Source organism: Saimiri boliviensis, chromosome 16, assembly GCF_048565385.1.
Source record: "Saimiri boliviensis isolate mSaiBol1 chromosome 16, mSaiBol1.pri, whole genome shotgun sequence".
In the NCBI taxonomy this organism is placed as follows: Eukaryota; Metazoa; Chordata; class Mammalia; order Primates; family Cebidae; genus Saimiri; species Saimiri boliviensis.
Window position 1 is genome coordinate 6,312,217 of NC_133464.1, and position 27,054 is coordinate 6,339,270.

General features: G+C 36.9%; 1 protein-coding gene and 1 long non-coding RNA gene across 3 annotated transcripts in view; both read left to right on the forward strand.

Moving 5' to 3' along the window:
* Nucleotides 1-27,054, forward strand: part of NALF1 (NALCN channel auxiliary factor 1) — a 668,969-nt gene that overhangs the window by 240,951 nt on the left and 400,964 nt on the right. The window lies entirely within an intron of this gene.
* LOC141581587 (uncharacterized) overlaps nt 12,511-27,054 on the forward strand; it is a 271,498-nt gene continuing 256,954 nt past the window's right edge. The window contains exon 1 of the long non-coding RNA XR_012514285.1: nt 12,511-13,879. This is a non-coding gene — a long non-coding RNA (uncharacterized LOC141581587). The remainder of the gene's footprint in view (nt 13,880-27,054) is intronic.

Consider the following 27,054-nt stretch of genomic DNA (forward strand, 5'->3'; position numbering starts at 1 on the left):
GTACTAAGTATGTACAGTGATTGCCATTTCTATCCTAACTGGCCAAAGAGTGGTGGAATAGAGTATGGGAGTTCAGTCACACAACAGACCCCAACAGTAGAGAACATAGGTGCCAGAGTTCTCACTGCTGGGACAAAGTCATTTTGGTGCAACAGTATCAGACATCTCTGCCCAATCTCCAGGGAATCCAGTCACGGGGAGGACATCTCCTGGTGGATAAAGGAGAGACAGAGTCCAGCTGATTAGGCATCCTGTTAAAGATTTATGAACATTTAATAATAGAATTGCAAGACCTTTTCTGTTCCTCAGAATTTTCAAATGACACACACACAATTAAATATTATCCTGTATCATTCCAATGATAGCATGTTATTCTGTGCGTAAATTATTAGTGTTTGATGGGTCTCTGTGACTCAGGTGTTGATAACTTTTAAATAACAGGGGTATTTACCCCTTATCCGAATTACCACCATTCTTTTGAAATCTCTTCTCTGGCTCACCATCAAACTGTGGTTCTGATGTGGACATTTGGACTTCAATGATAAGCTTCCTGGCTAAGCATTGGCATTATTTTAGGAGAATTTTTTTTTTTTTGGAACAGATTTCAAACATCAGAATTAGGGATTGTTCAGTTTAAAAGGCTCGATAAAAGTCAATTGGAAAACACCAGAAAAAATTATTCAATTAATATGTGACAGATGACATAATAATGAACACACGAAAAAGAGGACACCTGTTTCTTTGCACCTCTAATTTATTCATAACGGAAACTTGACAGAAAGACAGGCTGTCCACACATTCCAGCTTCTAAAATTTTTATACTGGCCTTTTCTGGAAAAATAAAAAGCTTCAGTTTCTGTTGTGTGGCTAAATCTTATATAAAATGATTACATTAGCGTCTACACTGTACACACCACGAATAAGCAGACCTACATTCTTGTCGCAGTTCTGCTATTAGCTAGTAGTGCATCTTGAGGAAGTCACTCAGCTTCCTTCAAGTCACAGGTTTGATGATTTCTAAGTACCTCCAGTTTGAACTGTCTGTGTTCTTCTCTAAAAGTTCAGTTTGTTAGACGATTGATGTTTTTACGGTCTTTACAAATTCAAGTTTTGTAATAGATTGCACATTTGACCATAATCTAATAAAGAAAAATGCAATATGATAAAATTTGATTTACATTCTCGGGCAGCCCTGTCTGAGTTTTCTGACATTAAGCTATATTCCTTCTGAAATTCCCACGGAATACCAGGGTACCATGAAGCTCTGGCTATGCTGCAAGGCAATGAGATACTTTACGATGGGATTTCTCTCCAAATCGGTACAAATTCTTGATTTATGCAAGGCTGTGTATCACGACTGCAGGCCAGTTCATTTCCATCCTCTCTCTACACATCTTGACTGTCTCACTGCGTGAGTGATTTTACTCTAACGAGATAGAAAAGAGGACTCCTCACATCTTCACCTATCTGAGCACATCAGCATAACCTCTTCATGTCTCTCTGGAACAGAAGACGTTGGTAATATTCTAGACATGTACCTCATTAGTAAGCTGTCCACTAGATACCGTGACGATTGCCATTTAAATAAATGAAAGTAAAAGTTCTATTCTTACTTCACAGTAGTCACAAAGCAAGTGCTTGGTAGCCACACGTGGCTAGTGGCTGCTGTGGTGAACAGCACAAACAGGGAACATTTCCATCATCACAGTAAGTTCTGGGCAACAGTGTTGTTCCTGATACTGAATGATGACTATCTCCTAGAGTAGCAGCAGTAGGAATAAAGAGGTTTGGGCAGACGTAAGAAATATAAAGCAATACCTCATTTAGCTTTTGCTACCATTGCTACATCTTAGCCCATCTTCAAACTATCAGTCTGTTTCCTTTCCGCCCCTACAGAGCAAGCCTCAATCTTCCCCGACCCTCAGTCCATCTCCGATATTCCTCCTGTCCCTAAATGACACTGCCACCTGAAGAGCGGCCGGACTGCTTCACTCCTTCATTTCCTTCACAGTCGCCTCCCTTCTGTCCCCTGACACACACCTGAAATCTTCCAGCAGATTCTCCAAAATGCATCTCAAATGCAGCCACCCTTCGTCTTCACTCCCAGCTAGCATCCTGGTCTGGCTACTGCCATCTCTCTAACCTGGAGAGCTGCAAAAGCTTTCAAAGTGTTCTCCTGTCTTTCAGTCTTTTTAACTCTAATTCATTTTCCACACAGTGGCCAAATAGTCTTTTTAAGGTAAACATTAGCATATGTCTTCTATTGAAAATTCAAGGGTCTTTCCTTTACACTTAACGATAAAACCCAAATGAACACAATACTCCAGCCCCATCTCCTGCAACCTCCTCCCCTTGCTCACAACGGTGCAGCCATAGTGAAATTCCACCAAGTCCAGTTTATAGCAATCTCTTTCCTGCCTTGCACAGTTCTTATTCACAGTTTCCTTTGCTTTCTCTAGGAGTGTTTTGCCCACACTGTGAATGGCTGGTTTCTTCTGGTTTCTTCCTGTCTCAGCTGACATCTCCTGTCTTCAGCCGGGTTTTTCCTGACAGTCTTGCTTACAACCCGTCTTTATTTTCCATCTTCATGTACTGTTTATATGCTCCACAGCACTTAGCCCGATCTGTCAATAGCTTTAAATGCATTTGGGTTCTTTTCCTAATTATCAGCTACATGAGAGCAGGGAGTATGCTTATTTTATTCATTGTGGAATATCTCAGTAAGTATGTGTTGCATGAAAAAATAAGTAAATGAATAAAATGTATTTGTCAGTTTAGTTTACTTCCAAGAATGAGATAAAGCAAAATTTCAACAAGGGAAAGTGGTCACATGTATCTGGAGTGTGTCAGTTATTCAGAGTGGTGATTTATGGTCGATTGAGTGAGCATGGAAATACTGGCAACTCGGGTGCCTGTAGAAATGCTAAAGAGAAACATGAAGGAGAAAGAAAGGGAAAAATTGCCAGCACCCCTGAAAACAGTGACTTCTTCCTTGTTTTCCTCTCCACCTGCCTTCTTTGCACTTGTCCTGCCCCTGCTGCTTTCTACCAGCCTTTCTCCCCTTTCCTGCTGTTTTCACTCAGCAGGTGGCCTTCCACTTACTCCTTGTCTTTTCAACCCACTGATATCCCCCAAGCTGCTGCTTTGTAGCTCTTCTCCACTGAGTTATTTCTCATGGGTCATTCACCATTCACTGCAGTGATGGTCAGATATATATATATATTTTTTTCAAAGTGGATTTTTCTCATCTCCCGTAGAGGTATATAGTATGAAAATATTCAATAAGCTTCTTTAAGTGGTTAAGTAAATAACGTGCATAAGGAAGCATGGTGTTCTCCTTTATTGATGCAAAAAGAAAAAAGCCAAGCATAAAATCTTTTGGTAGATTGATTATCACTAATGATTCTCTGATAAGACAGATGAATGTAATCAATAGATTATAAATTAAACGATACCTTTAATCAGAGCTCTCTCTCCCCGATTCCCTTTTCACTAAACAGGGCCCCATATCCTAGAGAATGCCTAGCTTGCTCCCTAAGATGAATACCAGATTTGGATTTTAAAACATTTTTGTGGTTCAATTCTAAAGGATATGAATATGTTCAAATTTAAAGATGCAAAATTTAAGATGTAAAATGCCTAATTTCTTTTATTTGAATGATTAAATCCTAGACAGATTGAAGGTATCTGCCATAAATTTAGCTTGTTAAATATGCATCTATTTATATGACTGGCGAAACACCATTTTGTGTAAACCCTGTCCCCTCCCCCTCCCTTTTTTTTTTGAGATGGAGTCTTGTTCTGTTGCCAGGCTGGAATGCAGTGGCACGATTGTGGCTCACTGCAACCTCTGCCTCCTGGGTTCAAGTGATTCTTCTCCCTCAGCCTCCCTAGTAGCTGAGATTACAGGCGCACACCATCATGCCCAGCTATTTATTGTATTTTTAGTAGAGACGGGGTTTCACAGTGTTGGCCAGGATGGTCTTGATCTCCTGACCTCATGATCTGCCCACCTCAACCTCCCAAAGTGCTGAGATTACAGGAGTGAGCCATGGTGCCTGGCAACCCTGGCATTTTTGTATTGAAAAGAATTATTTGTAGTCATTATGTTTTGTGTTATATGTGGAAAATTTGCTCTATAAGAGATTTTTATTTTTCCTTACCTAGCTATTATTTCTGCATTATAATCCACAGATAGCATCTGACTGCAAATAGAGTTTTACTGTCATCCAGGAGCAGGTGGAAACAGCAAGACGTTTTGGAGTTGGTTTTTTGCTGGCCATGCTCACTACACTGTGTGGTGAGGAGTCCTGGGCTGCCTGGGGACTGACTTGTCCTTTTACTTCTGTCAATGTTCAGATGACCTCAAAGCACTGCGTGTCTTCCATACGTCAGCTTGTCTGGCATTTGTTCTACAAAGGATGGATGAAATAGCAGCTACTGACATTTGCTTTGGACTAAAAGAAGGATGAGTAAGGATCTTGTTATCTGAATTCAATCTTGTAGCTGGTATGTTTGCAGGAGGCTTTCCTGGTTTCGGTTTCAAAACCAAATCTGGATTTTGTTTTCAGTTTTAACACATTTCCATCAAAAAGACCACATATATGGTTTTGAAATAGACACTAAAAAGTAAATTCTACTTACAACATATATGGCAAACGAAAACCCGAAACACTTAGCCCTTATTAAAACTGACAGATGTCTTTGGGTTATTACGGAATGTGACGGGATTTCTGTGTGAGGGCAGAGTTCCTACAAAGAATAGGCTAATTGTTAACAAAGCGAATTAATAGAGATTAACTAGAGATCAGTGCCCACTTTAAACTTAAACGCTGTGTGAGTGTGTTGGAATTTTAATCTTAACATTTAAATTTTCATTTTCTATGATAAACTTTTATTTTTAACTTTTACATAGCTGTTTCTTTTCCAGGAAGTTTCCATCTTATTTATTTAGCTATTAATTTCACATGTTATTTATCTTCAGCAATAGCTTAGGAGTTACGTAAGAGAGGTGGTGTCATTTATTGCATATATTTTGTGTGACAGGAGCTTTAGATACACTTGCTCATTTAATTGTCACAACAGTCCTGTGTAGAGGACATCAGTTTATATACACATGGCAGATTAGGACTTTATAGGTGGAGCATTATGGATCTCTAACTTACCATAAGACTTTTAACTAGCAAAGTTGGGATTTAAACTCATGCCATGGAGACTTACTTTAAGAGAAACATTTCTCCAAGCAGATACTCTATTTCTGCTTGATGAAGATATAAGTGATAATATTTACCAATCTTAGGAGGGTTCATAATTTAACCTAGAAGAATGCCCATCTACATTTAAAGAAAAGATAATCAAGATAATTTCTAAGCACCAAATGACTAGTATGGACCAGTGCACCCCACCTTTTTGCTATCAGAGCATACGGAGTTTGAATGTACAGAGTGTTAACGAGTCTGGTTCAGAGGAAGTGGCTGGCCTAGGGGCTCCACACACTCCAGGTTGTGACCTTGCCCTGAAGGTGAAGGGGATCAATATCTTGGCATTCTTTTGGCAATTTCCTGGCCAATGGTTGACACCGTCATCTTATAGAACATAGGTCCCACCAGAGGTAAAGGGGAGAGAACTATTAGAAACAGAGGTGACCTTATGAAGGCATGCAGGGTTTGTGAAACAATCATAAAACTTGACAGGGGGAGAGTCATAGGGAAAATAATTATGCAAATGGAAGGCTAAGAGCAAGCATAGGTGAGCAGACCCACCAACATGGCACTGGGGGCACAAAGAATGGAAAACAGAGGCTAATCGTTACTGAGTATCTACTGTAGACAAAGGTCTGTGACATTAGAGAGGACAAACATGTTCAGAGATGTGACTTTTGTCCCTTCATAGGAAAAACAATAAAAATGCTTTATTTTTATTGTTAGTTGAACTGAAGGAGAACAATGGAGAGGTTAAGTGTATGTCAACTTATTTTTGTAATGGTGGTTTCATATTCGGCTGTCTATGGTTAGAAGCAGAGAAATGCAGGATGGGCCAGGCACAGTGGCTAATGCCTGTAATCCCAGCATTTTGGGAGGCTGAGGCGGGAGCATTACCTGAGGTTAGGAGTTTGAGACCAACCTGGCCAATGTGATAAAACGCCTAAAACCTTGTCCCTACTAAAAATACAAAAATTAAACAGGCATGGTGGTGTGCACCTGTAATTGTAGCTACTTGGATAGGATTGGATTTCACTCTGGGTGACAGGATGAGACTTTCAAAAAATAAGGGGCGGGGGAAGAGAGAGGAAGAACAAGAAAAGAGGAGCCCAGGGAAGGGAGGGAGGGAGGGAGGAAGGAAGGATACCTGTAATCCTAGCTACTTGAGTAGAAGGGAGGGAGGGAGGAAGGGAATTGAAAGAGCAGAGTTTCAAAAAGAGGTGCCTGCATTTTAGTATTTCAGAGTAGAAAAAAAGTATTCGTGATCAAAGGACAAACTCCCATCTTTATCCAGAGAATAGTTGGAATATTTGTTTACTTAATGAAAATTTAAACAGCAGTATTTTGTTTTCCCAGCACTTATGATATTCTAAGGACTTTATAATCATTAACTCATCAAATCTTCATATCAGCCTTAGGCATTGTATTCCATTATTATTCTCATTTTATAGACCTGGAAATGAGGGCAGGGGTTTAGGTAACTTGCCTAAGGTCACACAAAGAGCAAGTAAAAGACTCAAGATGCAAACTGTGTCTTCTGCCTTCATAGTAGGATCGCAGGATATAGGGAGGCAGATGCAGCGACACCCGGCCTGTTTCACAAGAACACACATACTTACCAAAAGGCTGGATGTGGAGAAGCATTTCTCCAATCCTGGATGATGCTAGAGAAGGCGACATTATTAAATTGCTTAAAATGATCACTTCCAGGTAAGTAAGTAGTATGTGTTTCAAGATTTTTTTGTTCTTGCTATGATATGAAAGATTTGGATTTTTCTCTGACAAAGGGTCTGGTCCCTATGCCCGTACTCAATGTCATCTAACATTGGGCGTTAAACTCCTCCTCTCAAATCTAATAAGCAAAGTGCACAAACAAGAAATATTGTAGATAAACACAGTTGAAAACATCTTGAAAAAGCTGGGGTAGTACTTAACTGTTTCTGTGTATCAATTTTCTTATCTTTAAAACCGAAATGTTAATAGTGTCTACTATTCAGGGTTGCTATGAGAACTAAATGGTATACAAACAGTAAGTAATGAACACAGCACCTGCACAGAATAGTCACTCCATGAATGTAGATTTTTGGTTCTCTAGTTTCTGCCCAATATGAAATGGGATTAAAATTTTTATTTCTGATTTCCACGTTGTTTCCAAGAAAACCTATTCTGGTTTGACTTGAAAACTATCTATTGAATAGCTACTTTGTGCTAAGCACTGTACTACATTAACTGAAATAACTTATGCCTTAACTGTATTAAATACTTGCAAATAATTATGAGCATATAGATAAAGGAGTGATTTGTTTTTCTGATGTCACTGGATGGAGTTAGGGCCCAGAAATGAGAAAACCAAGGCAGTTCAAATAAAACATGAACTGAAATCTACAAGAAGAGGTACACAGCTATTTTGTAAAACTTATACTTTAATTTCAGTCACTCTCTTTTTGACAGTAGATTGGTGGCCATATTCCATTGACTTTGAAGGAGAAATGATGAGTTGAATATCCCACTGTTGGCCAGGGTCTGCAGCACCCTCAGGAAAGGTATTCCCCAGCTGGCTTGCAGAGAGAAAGAATTTAGCCAACCAGGGTTGTTGTGGAGGCCGCCTACCTCTACCTGCCAATTTTCAGCTTCCTTTTCTGTAATGTCTCCAGTAGTAAGACAAGATGGAACAACACTGGTTGCCTCTGAATATAAGACTCCACCTCCTCATTCAAGATTAAACATAACAAAATATTTAAAATTTCATCAGGAAAAAGCTCCAAAGTTAGTATTTGTGGGTAAGGAAAAGAAGCAGGAAACAAGACATAACTGAAAGTTCAGAAACTTTCCCGGGGAGTTTCATCTTTCCCTATGGTCTGGGTCCTCACCTTTGATGCCCGTCCCTATGAATTGCCCACTTCCTCCAAGGCAGGTGGGACTCACTTTTTCCTTTTTATTTTTTTATTGTGGTTGAAAACGCCAACAAACAAAACCAACACATAAAATTGCCCTCTTTGTTCATCAGGGTTCTCCAAAGAAATGGAGCCCATAGGCTGTGAACAGAAGTGTATAATCCTAGTTGATAGATAGACAGGATCTACAGCAGGCAAGAAAGTCAATGAGTGTTTCCAGCTGGAAGCTCAGGGCCTATAAACCAGGAGGGCAGTGCCAGTACAAATGCCGGCATGCTTGAAGTCCACGACGTGCCAGTATTCCTGCCCGTGTTTCAAAGTCAGAAGGAGCAATGTCCTGCCTCATTCTGGGAGGAGGAGCTCTCTCTGACTCTGCCTCTCTGTTCTATTGAGATCTTTAACTGATTGCACAAGGCCCACCCACAGCAGGGAGGGCCATCTGCTCTACTCATCCTCCCAATTCCAGTGCTAGTCTCATCCAGAAACACTCTCACAGACACACCGGAACAATGTGGGACCAAGAGTCTGGGCACCCCATGGGCCAGGCAAGCTGACATATAAGACAAGCAATGACACCCTCAATCATGTTTAAGTGTATACTGCAGTACTGGTAACTGTCTGCACATAGTCATACAACAGATCTCTAGAACGTTTTTATCTTGCATGACTGAAGCTCTACACCCACTGAACAGCAACTCTGCTTTTTTCCTCTTCCCATCCCCTGGTACATGTCTGTTTGCTTTGAGTTTAATAACTTCTGATTCCTCAAATAAGTGGAACCCTGAACCCATCCTCCCTCCCTCCCTCCCTCCCTTCCTTCCTTCTCTGTCTCTCTCCCCTCCTCTCCCCTCCCCTCCCTTTCCTCCTTCTTTCCTTCTTCTTCCTGTCTTCCTTTTCTGTTTTTCCTTTCGTTCTTCTGAGACAGAGTCTGGCTGTGTCATCCAGGCTGGACTGCAGTAGTGCAGTCATAGTTCAGCCTCCCAAGTAACTGTGCTTATAGGTGTATGCCACCATGCTCTGCTAATTTTTTGTTTTCTTTCCTCTCTAGCTTGTGCTCTTGCTCGCTTGCGCGCGCGCTCTCTCTCTCTCTCTCTCTCTCTCTCTCTCTCTCTCTCTCTCTCTTGCTCTTTCTCTCTCTTTTTTGTAGAAATTCAGTCTTTCTTTGTTGCCCAGGCTGGTCTTGAGCTCCTGGCTTCAAGCAATCCTCCTGGCTCTGCCTGTCAAAGTGGCTAAGATTATAGGTATGAGCCACTGAACTCAGCCCATTATTTATTATTTATTTATTTTAGTGACTGGCCTATTTTACTTAATATAAAATGCTCAGGGCTCATTCTTTTTGTAGTATATGACAAGACTTCCTTCTTTTTACATGCTACGTAATATTCCATTTTATTTGTGTGCTGCATTTGCTTTACCATTTCATTCATGAATGGACACTAGTTTTTTTTGTTTTTTTTTCTTTTAACCTTTTGGCTATTGTGAATATGAATGTGCCAATCTGTCTTCTAGATCCTGTTTTCAGTTTGTTTGGATGTATATCCGGAAGTGTGATTGCTGGATCATATGATAATTCTATTTTTAACTTTTTGAGGAACTTTAGTGCTGTTTTCCACAGCAGCTGCACCATGTCACCATCCCACCGACGGGCGCTCCGACTAAAACACCTTTCCTTCTTTTCCCTTGGCACAGCTGAGACAGACTGACAGTTTTTTAAAAAGACTTCTAAATACCAGGAGGGTAACAAAATGAAATAACTACACAATGTACAACACCAAAATAGTTACACCTTCAGGGCAGTCTGTGCTCTTGCACTGTTGAGACCGTAGCTGCAGTGCGTTCGTTTCCCTGTCCTCTCCTTGCTTCTCTCCTTCTACCTTCCTGCTCATCTGCAAGTGGCCAGCAGCATCCTTTTCAAAATGTTGGGTTTTCTTGCCACCTTCTGCATCCACACAGTGCCAATATCATTCTCCACACTAGTGTCGGCTCTCCCAGCCCCTGATCCCCCACTGACGAAGAGGAAGCCTCCACGATGACTCTGTCCATCCTCAAATAATATTCTTAGAATTAGGGAATGTTCACGATGGAGGTAAGGTTTGACATTCCCTATCCACAGGCTCGTGAACCCATTTTCTACTTTCCAGAGACCATTCTGTTTCATTTCCACTGAAACAAACCATGTTTGTTTTCAAGTATTTTCCTACTTTTAAATCTATGGTATTCTTTGATTAAACTTTAATAATACAAATAATGCCCAAGTTCCCTTCAACCGTTATTGAGAATCCAGAGGCTGGTATTGTCACAAACTGACATGTATTATTCTAGCACAATTTTCAAACAACTGCACACATATTGTATTTAGAAACAACATATGTCATTGTTTTATATCTATTTAAAGTTTATAAACAACAAAATGCTGGCTGTATGGTATTATTTTTTTACTTGAAAATATGTTTTAGAGATCTTCATTAATATATACAATATTTCTTTTAAGTGTTTAAATCATTTTTTCATCTAAAGTAAGTAGTATTGTGAATATTTTGAATTTCTTTAATACACTTTGGTACAATGGGTACTTTTGTTTAACTTTCCAATCTTCTTGTACAATATGAGTGATTGTCTGGTGTTTACTCTTGCAAGGAGAACAGATAGGTCATATGTAACACATACATCTTCAGTTATGCTAGATACTGCCCAGATGCTTGTCAAATTAGCCGTGCCAGTTTGCTGTCCTCTAATAATACCTGTGAGTTTATTTTTCCCCATGTCTTTATCCTCATTTAATTTTTTAGATAATTTATATTTGTGGAAATCTGAGAGCAGACAGGAAGCATTTCTTTGTAGTTTTCATTTGTATTCCTTTTATCACTTATAAAGTTGATTATCTCTCTATCCATCATTATTATTTATCTATGTTCATTTGGCTATTTGAGACTTTTGTTTTCTCCTGTCATTTATTTTTTCTATTTTTCCCCTTTTAAAATTTTGATTTTGAGAAATACATGCATGTATAAGCCTATTAATTCATGTAAATATAGATGTATTCTTGGTAATTATTTGTCTGTCATGTATATACTTATATTTTCTCCAATAATATTATTTGTCTTTTAAATCTATGATATTCTTTGACCTCAGTTTGCTAAGATTTTCTTTAAAGGAGGGAAATTTTATTCAATTCTGTTTTTTCTTGTGTCTATTAACATAAGCATATGATTTTTCCTCTTAAATTTTCAAGTTACTTAATTATATCTGACATGTAGTAAATGCCCTTCAACCATTGCTTACACTTCTAGAATTAGCTGTATGTCACCAAGTGTGGCTTCCACTTACCACCCAGTCATGGAGCTACTCATACGTATTTTAGGGTTTTGGACATGGCAATACTTCACTTTAAGTGACAAAGTCTGTGCTGGTAATATATTGCTGTGTAACAGGCCACCCTAGAACATAACGGGCTGACAACAATGTTTATTTTATCTTAAATCTGGATATTGGGCAGATCTCTGTAGGCCTATTTCATCTCTGCTCTGTTTGGAACAGGGGACTTGGAATTATTTGTATATTCTTTCACTCATGTATTTGATCATACACTGGCTGTTGGTGGAGTTTTAGTGGGTGCGCTCGGCTGAACCTGTCATGTGGCTTCATCACGTGACCTAGGTTTCTCACAACACGATTCCCATGAGAGAGCCAGGAGAAGCTGTTTTACCTCTAATGACCTAATCTCAGATGCCATGTAACATTACTTCCAACACATTCTAGTCATCAAAATAAAAATTAGTTTGTTTCATATTTAGAGGGAGAGAAATTACACTTCACCTTTTAATGGGAGAAATGTCAAGAATTAGCAGAAATATTTTTAAATAATGAGAAGAAAATTAAGAAAATGACAGAGTTTCACACAGAGGTACTTGTAGTCCAGCGTTTCAGTGCAGACAGTGAAGTCCATGCCCATCCATGGCAGAATGCCCATCCTTCTGGAGAGAAAGATTACGAGAATGGATTTATGGACTAATTATGTTTTCCATGTCACAGGTGTGGTTTTCACTGCTTTGCAAATGCTGCTCATCAAGTTCTCATGAAGCCCTATGTGGCAGCTTCTAGTATTTTTCTCATTTTAAAGAAATGATAAGTAAGGCAAGGGTAGTTAAGTGAATTGCTCAGGGTCACACAGCTAGTGATAGAACCAGGACTCTAACTCAGTGTTCTCATCCCAAACTCCATGGCTTTTCATCCCATCATTATTTTGCCTCTGCAACAGAAACACTTTGACATCACTGAGCAAGCAGAAGGGAGGAAGGAGGGCTTGCTAAGTAGGTGTCTTTAAGACAAAGAAATAATAACCCTGTGTTTAGAGTATATTTTGGACCCTCCCTCCCTCCCTCCCTCCTTCCCTCCCTCCCTCCCTCCCCTCCTCCCTTCCTTCTGCTTGAAGATTTTCTAATTTACTACTAGTTTTGAAAAACCTTCCTCTGGTGTTTTGAAAATATCTCTTATTTTTCCTTCTAAATCATTAAATCTATATCCTTTTCATTACATATTTCTTCCTTCTTTCTTTGGGTTATCCCTATGTTTGTTTTTCAGCCTTGTGAACTAAATGGTTGGCTTCTTTCATATATTCAGTTTAAGCCTACAATCTTCCAAGACCGAAGTACTTAAATTCTTAATGTTTTACTATGCAGAACTCTTATATTTGTTCAATTTGAATCACTTTATAAGTTCACTATGTTTCTTTTGACCTACTTTTTAGTTGAACTATCTTAAAAACCTTGAGATTGGGTTTAGGTTTCATACATTTTGGGCCCTGATAATATTTTTTAGAAATGCCCCTATGACTGTAATCTATTAGGTTGAGTGCAAAAGTAATTGCAGTTTTGCCATTAAGTGATGACAAAAACCACAATTACTTTCGCACCAACATATAAATATAATAAGAATCTGCCTTCAGAGTAACAGAAAATGAATTGCCTCCAACTATAAGCAGGCTAGAGTGAGCAAAGTGCAAATAAAACCTCTGATAATTTAGCAATGTTAGATTGCTGTGGAATAAAGACAAATCAAGACTATTTATTTCACTTTTCAGGAAAGATTTTGTTATCAAGTGCTCCAAATCACTGATGCCTCAGTAATATCATAGCACAGAAAATATGGAGCCAACCAACCAACCAACTAAATATTCGCCTTGAAAGCAAATTTTGCATTAATAAATTTACAGTGTAATTTATTTTTTAAATGTATCACCAAATATACTTGAAATGTTTCCTCTCAAGGGATTTTTAGGTGCTACATATGGTGACTCATGCCTGTAATCCCAGCATTTTGGGAGGCTGAGGGGTGGATGACTTACCTGAGGTTAGGAGTTTGAAACCAGCCTGGCCAACATGGTGAAACCGCATCTCTACTAAAAATACAAAAAGTAGCTGGGCACAATAGCAGACACCTGTAATCCCAGCTACTTGGGAGGCCAAGGCAGTAGAATCACTTGAACCCAGAACGCAGAGGTTGCAGTGAGCTGAGATTACAACATTGCACTCCAGTCTTGGTGACAGAGCAACACCCCATGTAAAACAAACAAAACAAAACAAAAATCTATAAGATAGCCACATATATATGTATGTGCATATATGAGATGTTAAGGAACGCATCGTTGATAAGATGGAGAATGTTTCCTTAGGGAGTAGCATGTTTACTTCTACTACTTGATTTGATCTTTGTGATTGCTAGTACCGTTGTCGTGATAATTACTGTAGCGAGAATTGTAAAATGCTTATTTTGGGCCTTTTAAATGTACATGTGAATTTAGGCCATAGAAAACAAATTTTGCCTAGAGTGTATATATATACACACATATCTATATACACATATCTATATGTATATGTATATATACATATATATACTGTGTGTCTGTGCATGTGTGTGTGTATATATATATATATACACACAAGCAAAATAGACACGTGTGTGTATACACACACGTATACACACATATATATAAAGAATTATGTGATGTAGGCTATTTTGTGAAATTTTTTGGCGATATGGCTATTTAATTCTAAAATTCAAACACCCCCAGGTTCGCATTCCTTGATGGATAATGATTTCAATGATACAACCTGGCTGGGTCTACATGTGTTTTTGGAATGAATTAACTGATGCATAAGGGGCAAGACATTAGCTTCTCAGCATGGGAACAGGTTGTCTGCTAGAAAATGTTTCAACAAATGTTTTCTTCAACTAATATGTTTCACTGTACAGAGAGGATGTTTCCCAGCAGCAGGGACTGGAGCCCACTTTGTTGAATCTGCAACACCCTTGTCTAGCTCTCTGGAGGAGCACCATATGGAAAGATACGCCACATTTTTAGGCTATAGAACATTTTAGTGTCATATGTACATAGATGGAAATTTCCAAGAAGGATCAAGTTAGAATTTTTCCCTTCCTAGGAATAGAGTTCTGCTTTTATTTTAATCGTTTTTTTTTTCCCCTGTGAAACCCATAAATGATACACATAACAAAAACTAATAGATAGTAGAAATAATAAAAACAAAACCATGGTAATATACAATTAAGTAAATAAGCCTAACAATGAATTTGTCTTTGTATCTGTTATAAATGTGCAAAGCCAAGTCCCGAATCAGTTAACCGGAAGGAAGGTAGGAGAATGTCTCCACTTCTTTTAGGAACAGTTGGTTGTGACACCCTATGAAGCTGGAAAGAGAGCAAGAGGATATATTTCATATTTAATGCCATGGACAGTAATAGCTTCAACTATTTCACTGGAAAGGAAGCATATCAAGTTCTGAAATTCTGACTTAAGGAAAACACAGACTGTTATTAATGTGATTGTATCAAATGATGTCTTTGTCACAAATGAAAACCATGCTTTGACAAATGTTTTCTTTAATTCATCCTCTTGGGTATTCCAGCAGCTAAGAGTTCATTTCTGGAGTCAATTCATGAGAAAACTCCATACGTTAATTGTCCTGTGACCTGGGACAAATTATGAAATTTCTAATCATCAAGTTCCTTACCTGTAAACGGCGACAATACTGTGTCGACTTGGGAGTATACTTTCTTGTAATGAGAAGATACATGTAAAACTCTTGTCATAGGGTCTGAAACATAGCACTCAGAAAAATGAAAGCTCTCACAATTACTACCTCTAGTATTATCATTATTTCATGGCTAATGGGGAGATTGAAAGGGAGGCTTGCTGAGGTCTGTTTCTGCAAGAATTCAGCTGTAGCCTTGACGCTGCAGCACAACTTCATGAGGGTCACCCAGTGGCCACCGCCACCAGGTAACTTGGAAGTAGCACAGAAATTATTCAGAGGTAAATTTCATGCTGTGAGCTTAAATTTCTAAAATCAAAATATTAATGGAATATTAATGAGGGAACATGCCATATTCTGCCTCTTCTTTCATCCCATGTATTATTCTCCAGCCTTAATTATAGAGAATAACTTTCTTGTCTTTTCAATTGAGTCTTCCAAATGAATATCAAACATGTTAACTAAAATGCATCCTATACTTTTCTGAAATCAGCAATGTTTTGTTCAGATACGTTTCCCAAGAAATGAAAAATCCACTCATTCAGGTTGGAATTACACTGCTTTGAGTATTTTCATTTTGGTTTTTCTAAAATGCCTAATTATACAAATGAGAAAATAGTTTCTAAATTCCGTAGAAAGAGTGGGGGGTGGGTGAAGGGCTGAATTCAAAATGTAGATTAAAAAAACAAGAAAATAATTATTTGGATAAAAAGCCAACAATTTTAAATGCAGCCCACAAGTCATCTAAAATAGAAGTAAAGCCTTTTAGTGTGCTTGCATTTGGGAGATTGTAATTATTATTGGCAAGAATGCAATTATAAGGAGTACATCATTTCTGATCTAAAGGTCACTGACTTAGAAAATGAGGGAGGAACAGTATTAGTATTTTAACTTCTGTGTACTTGAATGCTTTTTTTTCATGGCTGAGACACATTTTAGCTACATGAATCATTTCTGTCTTTGAATATGGTTAGAGAACCAATTATTTCTGGAAGATATGAAATTGAGAATGACTTTTACCTCAATTAAAAATAAATTCTTTAAGACACAGCCTCCTGCACGTGACTGGTGTGTGTCACCTCTTGCTACGTTCCTCCTACTCCAGAGCAACAAAATAGAACAATCTCCTCGTGCACAGCTTAGGAAATGTATGTCATGAGAGTGTTAAAACGTGCAAAAAGCAAGTCAATTTTTAAAATAGATGACTGTATTCACCAGAATCCTGTTGGCATTTGGAGTCACAGATGGAAATATAGAAAATGGAGCAGCAGACACAGATACCATGGTTCATTGGTCCCCCACATGGTAGTCCAAGGATTTTTTGTTTCAATCTTCACTATCTTCTTCAATTTAGTTTTTAAAGTCAGATTTTAAACTGGCTCTCTGTTAATGGGTTCATTCCTCATCTGTTATTAAAAGAAGAGGAGTGTACATTTTATATGATATTGGCTAATCCATTTTCATCTTTTCTTTTTCATACTCTTTGGTATACTAAAAATAAGCCTTTATCACTAATTTTAGACTGTAATATTTGCATGTTGATGACTTTTATCTCTAAAAACAATACTTATTTTTGCTTCAAATTTATAAAAATAACCTCTCATATTTGACCAACTTTTTAAATTAACCTGAGAGTAAGTTTTTAAATTTGAGCAGTTTTGGCTAGCACATGGCAATCATTCTTCTTAGGAAATGAACTGTTACCTCTGTAGATTTTCAGCTAACAGAAAATTGAGTCATGAGTCCGTAAGTAACCTGGGAAATGCAAAGAGGAAGTGTGTTTTAACTAGAAATACGTTGGCAGTAACATTTTCAGCAGTGTAGAAATTGTAAAACTATTAAAATTGCATAATTACAATGAAAAATAAAAATCATTTTTTACTAATTTTAGCATTACTTTATAAAACAATAAGTGGTAAGATTTTCATAAAAAGCAATTTTAATGAGAAATGATTTTAGATTTAGTAAAATTTCCTTTCACAGACATGTCTAGGACCAGAGAGTCTGTCTATATTAAGAGAGATGCCAAATTGCATATCCATTCTTCCACTAACTAGGCCCAATGCCAGGTCATTTATGCAGAAGACAAAGACTTGCCACAACATTACTAAAGAAGATTAAGGTATTAAACATACATATATTGGTATATTTATTTATTTATTTATTTTTATTTTTTTTTTATTTTTATTTTTTTCATGGAGGTGATTTTTAATTTTTTTTAAAAATCGCTGAAAGGCTGAACACTTTGAAGTTTCAAGGAACTTGGGGAAGCGTGGTTAGGGGAGTTTAGCTGGGTGGTGAAGAAGATGGACACCTGGCCCCATGACTGGGAGGGTCAGAGGCTGAGGCAGGAGCATTGCTTGAGCCCAGAAGTTCAAGACCAGCCTGGGAAACATAGGGAGACCTCTTCCCCTCAAAAAAGTGACCCAGGCATGGTGACATATGCCTGTGATCCCAGCTACTCAGGACGCTGAGGCAGGAGGATCTCTTTTTTTTTTTTTTTTTTTTTTTTTTAATTGCATTTTAGGTTTTGGGGTACATGTGATGAACATGCAAGATTGTTGCATAGGTACACACATGGCAGTGTGATTTGCTGCCTTCTGTCCCCTCACCTGATTTATAATGACATATAAGCATAGAGAATTCTGGGTTTTTGTTTGTTTATGCTTATTGACCCTGCAAGGTTATGGATGGCTTTGGCGAGACGGACGGATCCATATGAAAACTAGCAAATATAAGCATGTAGGTTCCAGGGTTCGATTCGAAGGCATAATTTAATGAATTAAACCTTTTAGAGAATCACACTAAATGTTAAGTTAAAATTTTAAGCGCTCCTTAATTATTTAAAGGCAAACTAATAAAATAATGGAAATATGTTGTGTAACATTTAAAGAAAACAGGAAAATAATTAATAAGCTATGTCACCATGATATAAATACCTGCATCATTATTACTATTTTTCATTTGATCTGCCTGAAATATTTGAGTCAGAGAAGCTGCCTTTATGTTATCCCTTTAAAAGATGGGAAAACTACCGTAGGGAGGTTGAGTGACTGAGCCAAGCACTCCAGAGTAGGGGTGGTGGGGACACCGTGGAGAGATCTCAGGTGGTATTTTAGTCTAGTGTGCCTTACGTTATAACAGGCAGTGCTTTTTCTTGAAAAAGCTTATTCTTAGCTCCTTTCAACCGCAATGCTTACAAAGCCTTCCCTCTTATGATCTGAGTATATAGATTTTAGATTAAATTCTCCTGGTTTCATAGATAGAGCTGAATAATCTGTAGATGTTGTCCAGCCCTATCATTTATTATATAAGCTCATTAAATCCCTAAAAGTTTAAATACTCGCTCAAAAACATAGATCTTCTGAGTGAAAAAGCTGAAGTTAGAACCCAGGTGTATTAGATGCAGTTCAGAGACCTTTCTCTACAATTAAATCATCAATTTTATTTTAAAGAAATTGTCCAAGTCATGATGAATTTGAACAAAAAATGTTCAAGGAAACAATGGGAAATTTGTCCCATTGAAATAAAAAAGGTAGGGAGAAGGAAGAGAGAGAACTGAGAGGAAAAAAAAGGAAGGAAGGGAAGAGGGAGGGATGGAGGGAGGGAGGCACGGAGGGAGGCAGGGAGGCTCAATTTCTCTCTCACTGGGTAAAACTGATACTGAGTTTGAGTCACAGCGTTGTTTTTTAGCTAAGGATATGTCTATATGAAGGAATATACCGTGGTTCTACCTTTTTCCAAAGAAAAGTTATCTATTTCCTTTTCTCTCTGTGTGTGTGTGTGTGTGTGTTGTTTTGTATTTATCTCTGAATCCCCAAACCAGCGCTTATGAACAAAGAAAATACCCTAAACCAGATGTGAATGAGACCCTGCCTTAGTTCTTTGAAAAGTGTGATGAAGACCTTGACTTTGTTAGGATATTCCAACACCTTGAGAAATTGTAGTCAGGAGGTCATCTAATAATTTAGCTTCCAAAGATATGAACAAAGCATCCTGATAAAAACCGTGAATTCTAACTGTATTTGGGTTGGCCTGTCATGAGCGCCTAGAGGTGAGCTGAAACCATTCTTGCAGAAGAGCACGGGAAAGTATTGTTGGTAGAAAAATTGGATGCATAGCTTGAGAAGAGTCGCTCCATCTCTCAGCCCAGTGTTCACAATTCTCTTTTAAAAAGACAATAAAATAATCTACAAGATTTTTTTTCAAGTTCCCAAATTTGGATTTAGGTATTCTAGGAGGAATACTTACGTTGGAATCCACCTCGATTCTGGTCAGCACAGTCTCAGCTCAGGTCCCCATTGTCTCCAGCCTGAAAGAGGGCTTTAGCCTCTGTGTGGGTTTCTTCAGTCTGGGGTGGGGAAGCACTGTGCTCTCTGGCCCACTGCCTAATGGATACTACAACGATCATTCTAAAGGGCAGTCACACCTGCCAATCCCTAGCTGACATTGCTTTCAGGGCTCTCTATTTTTGTTAGGTAAAGACAAATCCTTCACATGTTTAGGAAGACGTACGTGACTTATACCCCTCCTAAATATCTGTTTTTTCTTTATCAGCTGTCTGTCTGTCGTAACTTCATCCGGGGCTGCCCTGAACCACCAAATGGCACAAACAGTTTCCTTACTAGGCATTTGCCTAAAATACCTTTTAATCATCCTTCAAGTGTCTGCAGACATATAATTTTCCTCCTTCATTCAACAAATACTATCCAGGCCAAGTTATGTGTCAGGAATATTTCAAAATACTAACAATATAACAATCAATCATTGTGCTACTTTAAATCTTACGCTACTTTTATTGTTTTTATCTTTTATTCACCTATATGTTCCTGAATGAGGGTCTATATACATTAATATTATTGGCCTCTTTTTCTAGAACTGGGCTTAGTACCTATGTAAGCATATAACAGGCACCGACTACTATTAAGTAACTGATAAACGATAAACAAGTGACTTAGCCAGAATCTTAGTTTATGGAGTAATTTAGCTATTCAAAAACAAAAGCATCAAAATATTTTATTTTTATGAGTATTTAATTAAAACCTTATTAAAATAACATATTTGTAATTAGAATGACCTCCAAGACATTAACCTACATAATAGCTTGGGGAAATATGTTTTTATTAACTCTGTACAATTGGCATCTTTCCTTGTGGGATGAAGATCTTAAGTCATTCTAACTCTAAAATACTGATAATATGAGGAAGCCATTGCAAAGCTACCATTGTCCTGCTCTTGTTTCCTACCTATTGTGTATCCCTATGTCTTATAGAGGATACTATCACATTACCTAGATAAATGTAATGAAATTTTATTGCTGCATTGCTGTCTTCTAATTGTCATTGTAACACAAAATCTTCAAGCTTGAATTTTGAATGTCACGGTGATTTTTTTATTTATAATATTTCCAGAAGAGGTTAGTTTCTTACATCTTCTTAACCAGTGAGGAGAATTTGATTGAAGGTATAATTAACCACGAGATGAAAAGCACCTGAGATATTTATCTAGTTTTTGTGATTTTATTGAATAAGTTATGATGGTATCATTTGAGCAACAGGAACATATCCAGAGTTAGGCCATATAGTGGGAAAATGTTCAAAATTATATAAATGTGCCTCATTGCACACAACTGGATATATTTTATGACCCGTATAATTAGCCTGGGATTTACCAAATGCCTACAGGAATGCAGGTATAAGTACCCTAACCTACCTTATACAACTTACTTAAAGAAACCAAGTCATATTTTTATTGTATTTCTTTATAATAATTAACATTTCTTAGTTTCTTATCCCATTATACTAGTTAAAATTCACATGAGACTGTATAGACAAAACAAAAGCAAGCACATAAAAGACTGTTCAACATCAGTCATAATGTGGAAATGAATTTAAAGTAAAAATATAAAATGTTATTTTATACTCATTAGATTTACAAAAATTTAAACATCCATCAATAACAAATGTCGGCTGAGATGTCGAGAAACGGGACATCAGAAACTGCTGGAGTGGGTGCAAAATTTTGGAAAGCAATTTGGCTGTATATGTCAAAGACGAGATTGGATATGCCACACCCTAATAATATTACTTCTAGGTACATCCCCAGAGATGTTTTCTTACATGTGCACTGAATCATGTCTAAAGATATTCCTTGAAGCATCTTTGTTGTGAAAATTTGGAGACAACACAAATGTTCATCAATAAAATGACTTATGACAAACTCTTAACATGGGATATAAGGCAAAATTATTTGATTCCTTAATATGATAAATGTTTATTGAGCATCATGTACTTTTCTAGTCTTTGTGGGAAGAGCAGCAAAAAGCAAGCAAGCAACCAACAACATAGAGTCCCAAATGTAATTTGGTTTGGAAGAAAATTATGTCAGATCATGATAAGTGAGAAGAAAAATAAGCTAGAGTAAGTAAATACTGATAATGTACGGAGAAGGCCACTCTCTCAGATAAGGTGGTCTTGTAAAGACTTCTCTTCTAAAGTGATACTGATCAGAGACCTGAGTAAGAGTGCAAACGCTGCAATGACATGAAGAGAGATGATCTTATGCAGAAGACCCACTTCCAAAGCATGCGTGTCAGAGGATTATAGATTTCAAGTTTTAGCCAGAGAAAGTAGAATAATGGAATCTCTTTTGGCTTATCTAAACAAGACTGAGAAAGGAGCATTCTGGAGATGGGACGAATTAAAACTTTGGTTTTAGACATATTAAATTTGATATGCACATTAGGCATCAAATGAATGATTTTGCCTTAGTAACTGGGTCTATGAGGTTAGTGTTGAAGCAAGGAAATCCAGGACTGGAGGTATATATTTGAGAAACATTAGTCTATGAATTGTTTTAAAACTGTGAGACTGACAGATTACTTAAAAACGTGAGTGTAGGCGTTTCATTTCTGAACCTTGGTCTACTCATGTATTAAGAGATTGGAACAATACGAGGATTCAGCAAAGGAAAAAGGAATTGCTACCAAAGATAAAGGCGAAAAACCAAGAGAGATTGTGGCTCATAATGTGAAGTTAAATAGAATGGAAATCACACAACTATGACAAAGTAGGATTGTGTGTGTGCATGAGCGTATATTGTGTGTGGATGTTGTATGTGTCCCTAGAGCAAATTCTGGACAGAGAGCAAAATGTTAACCTAGGTTTTACCATCTGGATATATCCCTAAGTCTTGTAGAGGATACTATTATATTACCTAGATAAATTTAATTTAATTTGATTGCCAAGTTACCATCTTGTAATTGTCACTGTAACATATAATCTGCAACCTTGAATTTTGAATGCCATGGTGATTTTTTTGTCTATATTTCCTGAAGAAGTTAGTTTTCTACAGCTTCTTAACACAAATGAGAATTTGATTTAAGTAGTAATTAACTACCAGATGAAGAGAAACTGACAATATTTTTCTACATAATGTTGTGGATACATTTTATTTTTTCTTTTATTCTCTATTGATTTTTGAAAATAATCACGTATTTTTACAGTTAGTAGCAAAAGTGATTTTCATTTTTAAAAGGTTAGATATTCATAGGTTTGGTCTCAGAATAAAGTTTCTACTGTTGTTTACAATTGTATTGTACTACCTAATATTGAGTGGTTTTATTTTGTAAGCTTTTATAGTATTTTGCTAGAAGCAAGTCATTTACACAATTAAATACCCTTTATGTTACCTCTATTATTTATAAGAACAAAAGCCCTGGGGAGAAGAAAAATTTGATGTGTATGAGATTGGTAGTCTTGGCTAGACCTTAATGCACACACAAAAATCCATGCATTTTCACTTTCCTTATTATATAAAAGGAGAAGCCTCAATGTAATTATCTGGGAGCTGGAATACTACATAGGAGAAACTTCTGTCAACATTCTCTAAATCTTATACAATAAGCATACTTTGAATCACCATTTCCATAATTGACCTCCTGTACCTATGCAGGAGGGCCATGTTTGTGTGTGTGTAAGCATACGTGTGTGTGTATGTGTATTAGTTGTAGAAATCATAAAGCATTAAGGTAATAGACATGCCACTTGTTGCTAGTGTCCGTGATAATATGGACTTCTTCAAGGATTGACCAAAAAAATCTGTTTGTTCATCTTATTTCAAAAGCACGGCTGATATTTTCAGGGGGCATATATGAAATATAACACCCTCTATTTATGCAAAATATCATTTAAGATTTAAGGTCTATCTTAATTTGAATATATCAAAATATCTCAAGCAAATGCAAAACTGAAGCTGGGGCAGTAGAGTTGTATACCTAGAAGATCCAATCATCGTTGTATTTTTCAGCACCTTGCAATGATTTCAAAAAGTTCAGTTTCCGAAAAGTACAGGTATGATATCTTTCTCTAAATAAGTGTAACATTGAGCATATTGCCAACATGGAACAAAATAGAAATGAACAGGAATGAAAATTGCCTTTTCTCTGGAGGAGGCAGTTGAATTTATTTGGAAGCTTTAGCACATGATGGTTAGCCTCCTGAGATGGACAGAGACCTTCATTGCAAGACACCCACTACCTTGTATTTGCTGATTTGAATGATCCGTGCATTCTCCTACGGATCATTCCTCCTCTACTGAAGATAATTTTCTCTCTATTGCCCTCAAAGACTGATACCCTCCCCTTCCACATACACAGCTGGATTTTGGCCATTTCCACTCCACCTTTAATATTACTCTTTTTGTTTGGCATGTCAGAGACCAGTGGCTAAAAATGTCAGCTGGAACCCAAGCAATATTCAAAACCTAAGCAGAAAAGCCAGAGGCCACACAATGCCAATAAGGGGGAAAGTTCAGAAAATGGTGACAGACAGATCACATGATCATCTTTAGAGCAGGAACTTTCAACTCTTTCTGTTAAAATAGGCTGCATTATTGTAGCCTTGATTTTGCAGTTATTTGGAACTGTTCTGAGTTTTTTCTTTTACATCACTTATGGTCCCAGATGATACATGTGGCAGCTGTATCAGGCAGGGCATGTTAATAAAAGTTTTGCATTTATCTTCTTAAGAAGTGATTGTCTGGAAAATGTGGCAATTAGAAAGTATGCATTAGAAATAAGCTCATTCTTTGCTTATATAAAAATGAAATCAGCTATGGAACTGCAATTATTTAGTACTATTTTGGCTTGTTACAAAATCAAGCATGTGTAGATGGTGGGTCATGAAAAACTTAAGTATTCAGGCAATATTAGAAAAATGCTCCTCAGCAGTCTATACCACAGCTTTTTTAATAGCGTCAGTAGAAAATGTGAGACACCTTCTTTTAACAATTTTAATACACTAAAGTTTATGGACAAGAGAGGAGATGTCCTGAAACCATTCTTATGAATTGTTATGTAAAATAATTATGTTTCTTATAATTAGAATAATGTTCTCATTATGTGCTAGATTAGATATACTCCAGTTAATTAGAAGATAAACTTTTCCATGATTATGGATGGTTTGACAATTTCAAAATGAATAGGTTGAAAGCGCTGATTTAAAGAGACTAAAGGGTTTCTGTTTTCCCTTACTGTGACATTAAAACCCTTCAGGGACCCTGGTTGCTGTCTTGTTTTCTCATGTTCCTTAAACACTTTCTAACTATGTGTGCATCTGTATGCATGCTAAAATGGTAACATGCTGAAGTAATTATTGGGACATTTAAAATTTGAAGTTGTGTAATCGTAAAAGGTAAACTATGGACCTGAGAGTGTACAGGCAAATTCAGTGCACACAAATATTTTGCCAAAGTTTTCTATTTTCCATTTCAGTTATTTTTAATTTTTAATTTTTGACCCAGAAATACATGTATAGATTTCTTACATGGGTACATTGCGAATGTGGGGCTTAAGAGAGTTGTCAACCTGACAGTACCATTTCAACATATCCTTCTAAAAGGAAAAACAGTATTAGTTTAATTTTCCCACTTATAAAGAAAATTGTCACAGTTGATTTTCGGTCACTCAAATACTATTGTAAGAGATTTTGTGCTTTAAACACAAAGTTAGGTGAATATATAAAATTGTTTTGGACATCACTATTTTTATCATACCCTGCTTTCATAAAGTAGTCACTATTGGGTAAAGTATTTTCTTTTTTTTTTTTAGGATTCTTCGAAGGGCAGTAAATGTGCAATGCTTTGATAATATGTTACACTGATTACTTTAGCAGAAAAAATACATACACACCCGCAAACCTGCATGCAGGGACACAGAGGACTGAGGGAGAGAGATAAAAGAGAGAAGAAAAGAGGGTCGGAGAGAAATAGGGAGAGATTGGTGGTATTGGTGGTGGGAGCTGATTGACTGTAGTTCAGTATTCAAATTGATGTATGTAAAACATTTGTTTATTTATTACTCATACATTAATTCATGTTTGTTGAGTGCCTAATTTTCCACACAATAAAGGAGAGAGTGTTAATTGGGGAACTGACATAGCAGGTTTGTACACTGTTGTTGTCATGCTGAAAGCTGTAAAGGACAGCGAGACCCGGGATCTGGAGGTTACGTAGGCTACAGCCCGTTTTCTGCTCAATTTCCATGAATTGGATAGTGGAGAGAAGGGCTTGTTTGAGTCTCAGTTTTGAGGAGTTTGGATGTGAAGAAAAGGAGATGAATGAATATAGATCATTACATAGAAGGCTGAGATAATGTCATATTTTAGATAAAGGAAGTTTTGTTTAGCTGTAAATACATCATTTGAGGGCCTAAATCTCAGTATTCTAGGGTTTCTATTTCCCACCGTGTACTCCCCTAAATATTGTTATAAAGATTAAATATATCTGAAAATACCTTCTACGGTACCTGACCCAAGACAGTCTCTAAAAAACATGGTTCTCATTTCTGTTTTTTTTTTTTTTTTTTTTTTTTTTTTTTTTGCTGGTGGAAACATACAAGAAGCAGTCCTGAGGTGATTATTGATCATAATTGATTTTTTCTAGATATGCAGTAATAGCATTAAATAGTTGTTTTATTATTACTCAAGGCTTCATGGTATCATGTGTATGATGTCAAGCAAATGATGTATGTGCCCCAAACACATCATTGGCCTCCTAGGATTCCAGTGTTAGAATTTATTGAATGGTATAAAGGACAATATTTGGGGGGATAAACCTAGGTCTCTCACAGTTTTAAAATCCTGCGTGTTTATAACTGTTCATTTAGGGGTATAATCTGCTAATTGAATTTATTAAAAACTTGCTCATTTCTTTGGGGAAGTTACAGTGACGAGAGGACAATGACCTAGTACCATGTTAAATTTAACTCTATCAACATTTGTCAATGCACACTCTTTCTCAGGAATTATGATAAAATTCTAGGGTGTAAAATAGCCATAAAATAATAAAGCCATGGACAAATATTTGATAAATATATTGTTTTCATCAGGTAAATAATTTTAGTCATAGACATTGACTTATATGCATAAAATGTGAAGATGTTTTAGAGTAACATACAGCATTAAACGTTCTTAAGGTTTAAATTCCTAGATTAAATTTATGGTTCTAAGTGTATTGAAAGTGTTTTTTTTTAATTTGAAATCTATTGTTTTATTAATTTAAAAATGAATTAATTTAAAATGACCTTTGCTAAAGAAATCAGTGTTAACTAAAAATTATTTTTACATATTTATAAAAGGTGCAACTTGCTTATATTTCTTTAGACTGATACCCAAATGCTAAAACATTGAAAACTTTTGAACTGAAGAAAAATAAGTAAATAATATGTGTAGATGGCAGAAAGGACAGATGATTTGCATCCAGAGAAGATTTTATTTCTATGTGTATTTATTTTTAAAGGATTTTTTGGTAGCTACAAATGCTGATAAAAGTCATGCAAAGAAGCTTTTTCTAAACTGTGTGTGTTATCTATTTGGACATTTATAATAACTGAATTTTAGAAGCTGATGATAA